Raw genomic sequence first — 10,293 nt, 5'->3', positions numbered from 1 at the left:
CCCATTTTCTTTAACATACTATAGCATGTGGAAAAGAGACTTACAGAATAAAAGAGACTTAGAGATATAGCAGCCAATTTGTGATTCTCATTGTATCCTGATTCAAACAAATCGTCTGTAAAAAGGCATTTTTAAGATGAAGTACAGCAATTCATGTATGATCTGAATATTAGATTATATTCAGGAATGGTTATTAGTTTTCTTAAGCGATAAATAGCAAAGGGATGATGTTTTTTAAAGTATTTACTATCCTTTTGTGGTTCATAAGTATGATTATTTCATTTTCATGTTAATGTGTGAGATCAGCAGATCAGCCTCCCTCAAACCTTGTTACTACATCAGCACCACATTACCCATCCAATGTGGAAAAAAAAAATATTTACTAATTATCACTTAGACATGCACACTGAAGTATTTACAAGACACATGTTGTCTGAGATTTCTTTCAAAATACTCAAGAAGGCTGAGCATTATGGCTCACACCTACAATCCCAGCACTTTGGGAGGCTGTGGTGGAATGATCAGTTGAGTTCAGGAGTTCGAGACCAGCCCTGACAACATAGCAAGACCTCATTCTACAAAAAATTTAAACATTAGCTGGGCGTGGTGATATGTGCCTGTAGTCCCAGCTACTTGAGAGGCTGAGGTGGGAGAATTGCTTGAGCCCGAGATGTTGAGGCTGCAGTGAGCTGTGATCGTGCTATTGCACTCCAGCCTGGGCAACAGGGAAAAAAAAAAAAAAAATGCTCAAGAAAAAAAGTTATATTGGGGAAATGGATGAAAATTAATTGGCAGAAAAATTAACATAAACAGACCCAGAAATGAGACAAATAATAGAATAAGTGGACAAGGACTTTAAGATAGTAACTATACCTATATCCTATATGTTCAAGATGGTAGAGAAAAGTATGCCCATGTTAAAAAGAGACATGGGAAATATTTTTAGAGACCCAATTAAAACTTTTAGAAATAAAACTAAATGTCCAAACTAAAAAATATATTGGATGAAATTAATAACAGATTAGAAAGTGCAGAAGAAAAGATTAGTAAATGTGAATATATAGCAGTACAAACTGTCCAAACTAAAACATACAGAGAGAAAAAAAGACTGAAAAAAAGAATAAAATATAAGCGAACTATGGGACAACTGCAGTTAGTCTAACATACGTGTAATTGTGTAACGGGAGTCTGGTGGGAAGAGGAAGCAGAGGATCATAAAAAAAAATTTGAAGAAAGAATAACCAAAACATTTCCAAATTTAATACAAACTGTTAATCCACAGGTTTAAGAAACTTAACAAATCCCAACACAAGACATGTAAAGAAGATGATGATAAAATATATCAAAATCAAGTTGTTAAATCTACTAATAAAAAGGAAAAAAAAGCAACCAGGAAGAAGATACAGGTATGGAGGAATAAAGATAAGAATGACAGCAAACTTCTTGTTAGAAATAATACAAACCAGAAGATATTGGCAAAGCACCCTTATAGTACTAAAAGACAAAACAAAAAACACTGTCAACTTAGATTTTTATATCCAGTAACAATGTCTTCAAAAGCAAAATCAAAATAAAGACTTTTTCAGACATACAAAACCAGAAGAATTAATCACCAGTAGACCTACACTATAAGAAATGTTAAGAGAAGTCCCTTAGGAAATCTAGTTTTATAAAAAGGAATAAAGAACACCAGAAATGGTCATTCTGTAAGGGGCATGGGGGGGGTGCAGGGGAGGTTAATATAAAAGACTCTTTTTTTGTATTTAAAAACAATCTTTGAAACATAATTTTGTAAAGCAAAAATAACCACAATGCATTGTGGGCCTTATAAATAAAGTAAAATTTTGACAAGAGCACAAAGGCCAATCCAGGATTTGAATTTATTGTTGCAAGTATATGTGAAACGGCATGACATTACTTGATGGTAGATTATGATAAGTTAAAATGCTTATCAGGGGTTGGCAAACATTTTCTGTAAAGGGTCAGGTAGTAAATATTTTAGTCTTTGAAGGCCTTACGGTCTCTGTCACAATTACTCAATTCTACTGTTTTCTTATTCTATTTTATTTTTATTTTTACTTTTTTTTTTTTTTTTTGACACAGGGCTTCACTCTGTTATCCAGGCTGTAGTTCAGTGGCGTGATCACAGCCCACTGCAGCCTTAAGCTCCTGAGTTCAAGCAATCCTCCCATCTCAGCCTCCCAAGTAGCTGGGGCTACAGGTGTGTGTCACTACACCCAGCTAATTTTTTTTTGGTAGAGATGGGGTCTCCCTATGTGGCCCAGGCTGGTCTTGAATTCCTGTGATCCTCCCACCTCAGCCTCCGAAAGTGCTGGGATTATAGACGTGAGCTACTGTACCCACCCTCAGTACTGTTGTTGTAGTGTACAAGTAGCCAGAGGCAATAAATACTCTAATGGGTGTGGGTGTATTTCAATAAAACTTTATTTACAATAACAGGTAAAACTAGCAGATTTGGCTCAGGGGCTATAGTTTGCCAACCCCTGATATATACTATAAACCCTAAATCAGTCATTAAAAAAAGAGAGGTATAGCTAACAAACCAACAAACAGATAAATGAAATCATAGAAAATACTAAACAAATTCATAAGAAGGCAAAATGGGGAATGCAATAAATAGAAAACAAATAGTAAGATGGTAGGTTAAACCTAACTATATTAATAATCGCATTAAAAGTAAATGGACTACCAGTCATTAAATGACAAATCAGAATTGAAGGTAAAAAAAGACCCAACTATATGCTGCTTATAATAAATGCATTTTAAATACAAAAATAATAAAAAGTTATAAGTAAAAAGATGGAAAAAGATACACCATGATAACAGTAATCAAAAGAAAGCTGAAGTACTACATAAATATCAAAGTTGATTTCATACCATGGAATATTATCAGAGATGAACAGAGTCATTTCACATTGATAAAGGGGTCAAGTCATTAAAAAAAATAGCAGTCTTAAATGTTTTTGCACATAATAACAGAGCTTTAAAATGCATAAAGGAAAACTGGTAGAATTGAAAGGAGAAATAGGCAATTCCACAATTACACTGAAATATTTCATTTTTGTTTTTGATTTTTTGAGACAATTTTTTTTTTGCTTTTGTCGCCCAGGCTGGAGTAAAATGATGCAGTCTCAGCTCACTGCAACCTCCGGCTCCCAGGTTCAAGCAATTCTCCTGCCTCAGCCTCCCAAGTAGCTGGGACTACAGGCGCCTGCCACTATGTCCAGCTAATTTTTGTATTTTTAGTAGAGACGGGGTTCCACCATGTTGGCCAGGCTGGTCTTGAACTCCTGACCTCAGGTGATCTGCCCGCCTCGGCCTCCCAAAGTGCTGGGATTACAGGCGTGAGCCACTGCGACCGGCCTATACTGAAATATTTCAGCACTCTCTCTTAGTTATTGATAAAATAGACAGACCACAAATCCATAAGTGTACACAAGATTTCAACAAGATGATCAACCAACTGGACCTCATTGAAATTCCACCCAACAACAGCAAAATAGACATTATTTTTCAGTGCATATACAAATCATTCAAGACCAGCTCTGAAACTTTAACAGGATGGTAGGTAAATCGTTCTATCACAGTCATTTATCTTTTTATCATTTGAGGATACTATCTCTGTATCACATGCCTTCATGACAGACAGAACAAGAGGAAATAAAAATGACGGAGTACCGGAAACAGAGCGCAGTCGAGGAATGCATCAAACCTCCGGGCAAAACTGATCTGCCGTGACCAGGAACAGGGCCTCATTAAAACACAAATGACAAGTACTAAATCTTGATTGTGAAATCACAAGGGGAGAAATTAGAAATAGAAATAGAGCTACCTTATTTGGTAGAGTGTAATTTAAATACACATGGTTCATTGGAGACAAAATGAATTGGGGGAAAAATAAGCATACAGTCCACACACAACATTTCCCTATACAGTCACACATCACCTCATGGTGAAACGTGTCATGAGGTGAGTTTGTTGTTGTGAAAACATCGAAGAGTGTACTTAAACAAATCTAAATGGTCTACTATATACCTAGGCTGTATGGTAAAGCCTATTACTCCCAGGCCGCAAATCTGTACAGCACGTGACTACACTGAATATTGTAGGCAGTGGTAACACAATGGTAAGTATTTGTGTATCTAAACATAGAAAATGCACGTTAAAAGTACAGCATAAAATATTTAAAATGGTACACATATATGGGGCACTTACGATGAATAAAGCTTGGAGAACTGGAAGTCGCTCTGGGTGAGTCAGTAAGTGAATGGTGAGTGAGTGTGAAGGCCTAGGACATTGCTGTACACCACTCTAGACTTTATAAACACTTTTAGGCTACACTAATTTTTTTTTTTTCTTGAGACAGTCTCATTCTGTTGCCCAGGCCTGAGTGCAGTGGCGTGATCTCGGCTCACTGCAACCTCCGCCTCCTGGGTTCAAGCAATTCTCCTGCCTCAGCCTTCCAAGTAGCTGGGACTACAGGTGTGTGCCACCACTCCCAGCTAATTTTTGTATTTTTAGTGGAGATGGGGTTTCACCATGTTGGCCAGGCTGGTCTCGAACTTCTCACCTCAGGTGATCCACCCGCCTTGGCCTCCCAAAGAGCTGGGATTACAGGCATGAGCCACCGTGCCTAGCCACTAAATATATTTTAAAAATGTCTTTCTTCAACAATAAATTAACCTTAGCTTACTGTAACTTTCTTACTTTATAAACTTTTTTAAAAATATATTTTGACTCTTTTGTAATAACACAGCTTAAAACACAAACGCATTGTACGGCGACTTGTATATACATATTTTCTTTCTTTATATCCTTAGTCTCTAAGTTCTTTTCTGTTTTTAACTTTTATTTATTTATTTTTTGCTTTTTAAACTTTTTTTGGTGAAAAACACACAAACACACACATTAGCCTAGGCCTACACAGGTAGGATCATCAGTATCACTGTCTTCCATCTTCACATCCTGTCCCACTGGAAGGCCTTCCGGGGAAGTAACAGGCACGCAGCTGTCATCCCCGGTGATAACAATGCTTTCTTCCGGATCCCTCCTGAAGGACCTGCCTGAGTTTTACTTAACTTTTTTTAATAAGTAGACAGGATACGCTCTAAAATAATGATAAAAAGTACAGTTTAGTAAATACATAAACCAGTAAAATAGTCATTTATTACCATCATCAAGTATTATGTACTGTATATAATTGTATGTGTGATACTTTTGTATGACTGGCAGCCCAGTATTTACAACAAAAACATGTGAGCAATGCATCACACTACCATGTGACAATGAATATGGTAGCTCTGATGTCACTGGGCAAGAGGAATTGTTCAGCTCCTTTATAATCTTACGGGCCCACCATCGTCCATGCAGTCTGTCATTGACTGAAATGTCATTGTACGGCACATGCCTGTACATTATGTTTTGCATTGCTCTGAAGAGATAATTTAATGCTAATCCACTAATTTAATTATGACAGGAACTCGTGACTCTACAAGTCACCAAATGATTAAAGTGAAACAAAATCCCGTCTAACTAAATGGAAGGCAAAGTATGTAAAAACTTTCAGAGATCAAGCCACAAAAGAGACTTGTCGTGTGTGGGCCTAGGAAATACCAGCTATGTAGACAAACAGTGATGGGGAAATAGAATTTTAACCCTGGAATCTCAACATTAAAAAGTTTTTAGTTGGTTTTTTTTCACTGTTGATCCCCTAATCTTATTTCTTCTGACAGTGACATTTTTTGCTCAAGGTTAGAGCTGTAGTTTCAGTGGAGTGGAACGAACGTCCTTGGCCTTCTGCAGGCACAGGCCCTGGAGTTTAATTCCGTTCCCCTAGTGAGAAGCTGCAGGACTTGTAGCATGTCCGGTAACCTCTTCCGCAGCCACCTTCCCACACCAGGGTAGGCTGTGATCAGGAGCCAGTTATCAGCTCTAATCCTACCGACACACAGTTGCTCACTTGGACGTTTCAGCAAGATTGTGAAGCTACATGGAGGAATTCACAGTGGTGTGGATGTGATCAAGTGTTCTCACCAAAATACCTGGGCAAGGAATTGGTGCTAAAAGACCCTAGGCCAACTTCCAGGTCCATGCTGTCTAACAGGAATATGTGAGCCACACATGAAATGTTAAACCTTTTCACAGCCATGTTTGGAAAAGCAAAAAGAAATCAAGTAAAATTAATTTTGGTGATGAGTTTTATTTAATCCATTATATCCAAGTAGTAGTGTTTCTACATACAATCAATATAAACATTATTCATGAAATATTTTACTTTCTTTATTCTAAGTCTTCAAAATCTAGAGCGTATTTTATACTTTCAGCACATGTGAACTTGGACTGGTCACATTACAGGTGCCCAACAGTCGCATGTGGCTCCTGGCTACCGTATAGGACGGTGCAGTACCAAATGATTGATGGTGGAATGGGTAGACAAGAAAACCTTCGGCAATATACAAGTATAAAGTCAATATTTTTGTTATCGGGGAAAATACGCAGTGCTAATATCTTACATGTTCAGTTCCGCCTTGCGGAGGGTGCGGTGGAGTGGGGAACTCTGGTCAGCGTCAGCTCCCAATGTAAGCTAAGCCTTCTGCTCACGGGACTGATGAAACTTGTTCTTACAGGCTTAGAAATGTGGGTCATGGTGAATACGTAATTTGTAAGTCCTAAGAGAAAAAAGAATTACTAATAGCTAGGGAATTATTAAGAGAACCAGACCAAAGCTATTCTGCATGTTTTGCCATTTAATAGCATTTTCAGAGCCCAAACGGTTGGTGAGAACCAAGCTCTGCCTGGGAAATGCTCAGATATCCTGTCTCATGGGCCAGCTCATTCTCCCTCTTTTAGTTACATTAAATTCATAACCCCCTCCTTCCACTGCCGCCACCCACCACGTCAGCACCACTGTGTGTACACCACTGTTCTCCTACAAGTATGTTTTATAGATGGTACTCACATGACTGGAAATTTGCTCACTGGGATTCAGGAAGAGACATCTACCTGTCTTGCAGGAACTCTCACTAGACCGTTGCCTGACAGTATGAAAAGACCCTGCAGTTCCAGGTTGAGGTTAAGAAAGTAAGTGTGCCAATTAAGTGAAACCTAAAATTACATAAGAATAAACCCTTTTTAAAATCGCTAACATGGTGAAACCCCATCTCTACTAAAAATACAAAAATTAGTCGGGCATAGTGGTGCGTGCCTGCAATCCCAGCTACTCAGGAGGCTGAGGCAGGAGAATCGCTTGAACCTGGGAAGCAGAGGCTGCAGTGAGCCAAGATTGTGCCACTGCACTCCAACCTGGGTGACAGAGTGAGACTCCGTCTTAAAAATAATAATAATAAAATAAAATAGCTTACACTTGTATTCATTACCCATTTCTGTATAACAAATTACTCCAAAATTTAGTGGCTTAAAATAACAAACATTTATTATCTCACAGCTTCTGGGATCAGAAATTTGGGAGTGGTTTGGTTGGTTACAAACAAAATGTCATCTGAAGGCTCGACTGGGACGAGAAGATTCACTTCCAAGAGGGCTCACTGACATGCTTGTTGGCAGGAGGCCTTAGTTCTTTACCACATGGGCCTCTCCACAGGGCTGCTTGAGCGTCCTCCCTGCATGGCAGCTGGCTTCCCCCACAGTAGGTGATCCAAAAGAGAGCGCGAAAGAAAGTCACACCACCTTTCCTCCCTAGTCTTGGAAGCCACACATGCCCACTTTCACCACACTCTATTCACTGGAAGTGAGTTACTAAGTCCAGCCCCCACTCGAGGGGAGGGAAATTAGGCTCCACTTTTTGAAGGCAGGAGCATATTTTCAACTCAAAGAGTTCAGGGGCATCTTTTGAAACTGCCACAACGTTTGTTGGATATCCTTTTCTACAGCAGTTCCTCCTGACTTCCCTCACACCCAGACTCTACTGCTAAGTTCTGCAGCGTCAATTGGGAAGGCTCCTGGCCCACGAGGTATCTTCCCACCAGCCACATCAGGCCCCGGACACAGGTCTTAATAAACAGCCCAAGCCAGGGCTTATGAAACTGCAGGTTTTGACCCATTGGTAGATGTTGGCCAGTTTGTTTGTTTTTTTTTAATAGTTGAGATGAGAAAAATATGGGTATGTATTCCGTGTAGTAAGCATAGATTTCATAAAACATTTATTTCAATTCATTCATTCATTTGCACAAAAAATAGTCTTTGGGGACCTATGATGTGCCAGAAGCTGTTTGGGGCACTTGACACATGAATGAAGAAAACAAAGACCCCCATTCTCCAGGAGCTAACAGTCTAGTGGAAGGATCCAGACCATAAAAATAACCATAGTAGAATCAAGAATTTAGTATGCTCAAAGGTTTGACAGGAAAAGGAAAAACAGGGCAATATAAGGTGGTTCAAGAGTGGTAGGGGTGAGTTGCAACTGTAAATAAGGTAAATAGGTAAGCGTACTTGAGACAGTAGTAAACATATGATGTGTACACACATATGTGTTGATATGGTTTGGATCTGTGTCTCCACCCAAATCTCATGTCAAATTGTAATCCCCAGTGTTATAGGTGAGGCCAGGTGGGAGGTGATGGAATCCTGGGGATGGCTTCTCCTGGCTTAACACCACCCCCCTTGATGTTGTCATGGCAATAGTGAGTGAGTGAGTTATTGTGAGATCGGGTTGTTTAAAAGTGTGTAGTACCTCCTCCCGCTCCCTCTTCCTCCTTCTCCGGCCATGTAAGACGTTCCTGCTCCCTCTTTGCCTTCCACCATGATTATCAGTCTCCTGAGGCTTTCTCAAAAACTGAAGCTGCTTTGCTTCCTGTACAGCCTGTAGAATGATGAGCCAATTAAACCTCTTTCCTTTAGAAATTACCCAGTATCAGGTATCTCTTTATGGCAATGTGAGAACACACTAATACATATGTAACATATGTGTGTGTATGTATGTGTGTTTGTGTGCACCTGCATGTGTATATATCTATGTGTGTACTGAGTCTGTTATAAAATTAATTTCATACCATGAATCATACCAGCAAATCCAAAAAACACTGCCACTAGACCACGATCTGGCCTAGATACCATGGGAAGGGAGAAGACAGGGAGAAGAAGAGGAGCACCCCATTCCCCTCAGTTCCCAGACCCAGAGCCAGCATCTCCCTGGTAAGGAAAGAGACACAAGCTCTGGGCTGGTGTGGAGTGCCATCTCAAACCAGGAAATTCTTCACCTTTTTAACCTTGCTAAACCCAAGCCATTTACTTAAAAAAGCCATCCCAACCTTTAGCAAGCTCAATACTAAGTTCACAATTGCAATAGACTATCATGTGTATTGCATAAAGAATAAAGCTGCTGTGTTGGAGAAACATGGTGGGGTAGGAGGTGGAGGAAGAATTCCAGGGAATTTCCTAAAAATAAGAGTTAGGGGGAAAGACTATATGGGGAGAAAGGATTTCTATAGTTTGTGAAAAGTCTTGGATGGGAGAAAATGTATGACCTAGAAAGAAGGCAAGTACTAGAGTTCTAAACTGGGGGCTGATAAAGTGGTGAGATCAGAGCCAGACTGATTTTAAACCCAAGTGAAGTTCATGTTAAAGAGTCTGAACTTTACCCTGAGAGCAATGCAGCGCCACTGAAGAGTTTTAAGCAGTGAGAGATCTGTATTTTAGAACTATTTTAGAACACTGAGCCTCGTGAAAGTAAATAGCAAAGATCCTCAAAGTGCAATGTGAGCAACCCATGAAGTGTGCAAAGCAGGCTGTTGATGGTCTGAAGACTATGCGAGATATACATTTTACCAAAAAACAAAAAGTATTGGCTGAGTGCACGCCTGTAATCTCAGCACTTTGGGAGGCCGAGGTGGCCAGATCACTTGAGCCCAAGAGCTCAAGATCAGTCTGGGCAACATGGCGAAACCCTGTTACTGCAAAAAAACAAAAATTAGCCCAGCGTGGTGGTGGGTGCCTGTAGTTCCAGCTACTTGGGAGACCGAGGCAGGAGGATCACTTGAGCGTGGGAGGTCGAGGCTGTGAGAGGTCGACGCTGCAGTGAGCTGTGATCGAGCTGTTGCACTCCAGCCTGGGCAACAGAATGAGATCCTGTCTCAAAAAGAAAAAAGTATTAAGCTTTACAAAACTGTAATATCTAGATTTCAGCATATAATTATATGTAATTTATAAGTCAATATATTGGGAGTACATACTACAATTTTGTGCCGATAGGGATGTGCAGTCAAACACGTTTAGAGACCCCGGCCGTAGGAGATGGCCTGGAAGAACGCCCGGGAG

General features: G+C 39.9%; 1 pseudogene; it reads left to right on the top strand.

Annotated features, from left to right (window-relative positions):
• Positions 1–248: 248 nt before the first annotated feature.
• Positions 249–363, top strand: LOC112625653 (annotated as a pseudogene).
• The last annotated feature ends 9,930 nt before the right edge of the window (positions 364–10,293 follow it).

This window comes from Theropithecus gelada, chromosome 5 (genome assembly GCF_003255815.1).
Source record: "Theropithecus gelada isolate Dixy chromosome 5, Tgel_1.0, whole genome shotgun sequence".
NCBI lineage: Eukaryota > Metazoa > Chordata > Mammalia > Primates > Cercopithecidae > Theropithecus > Theropithecus gelada.
Note: the sequence above shows the minus strand (reverse complement) of the source record. Positions and strands in the feature narration are given on the sequence as shown.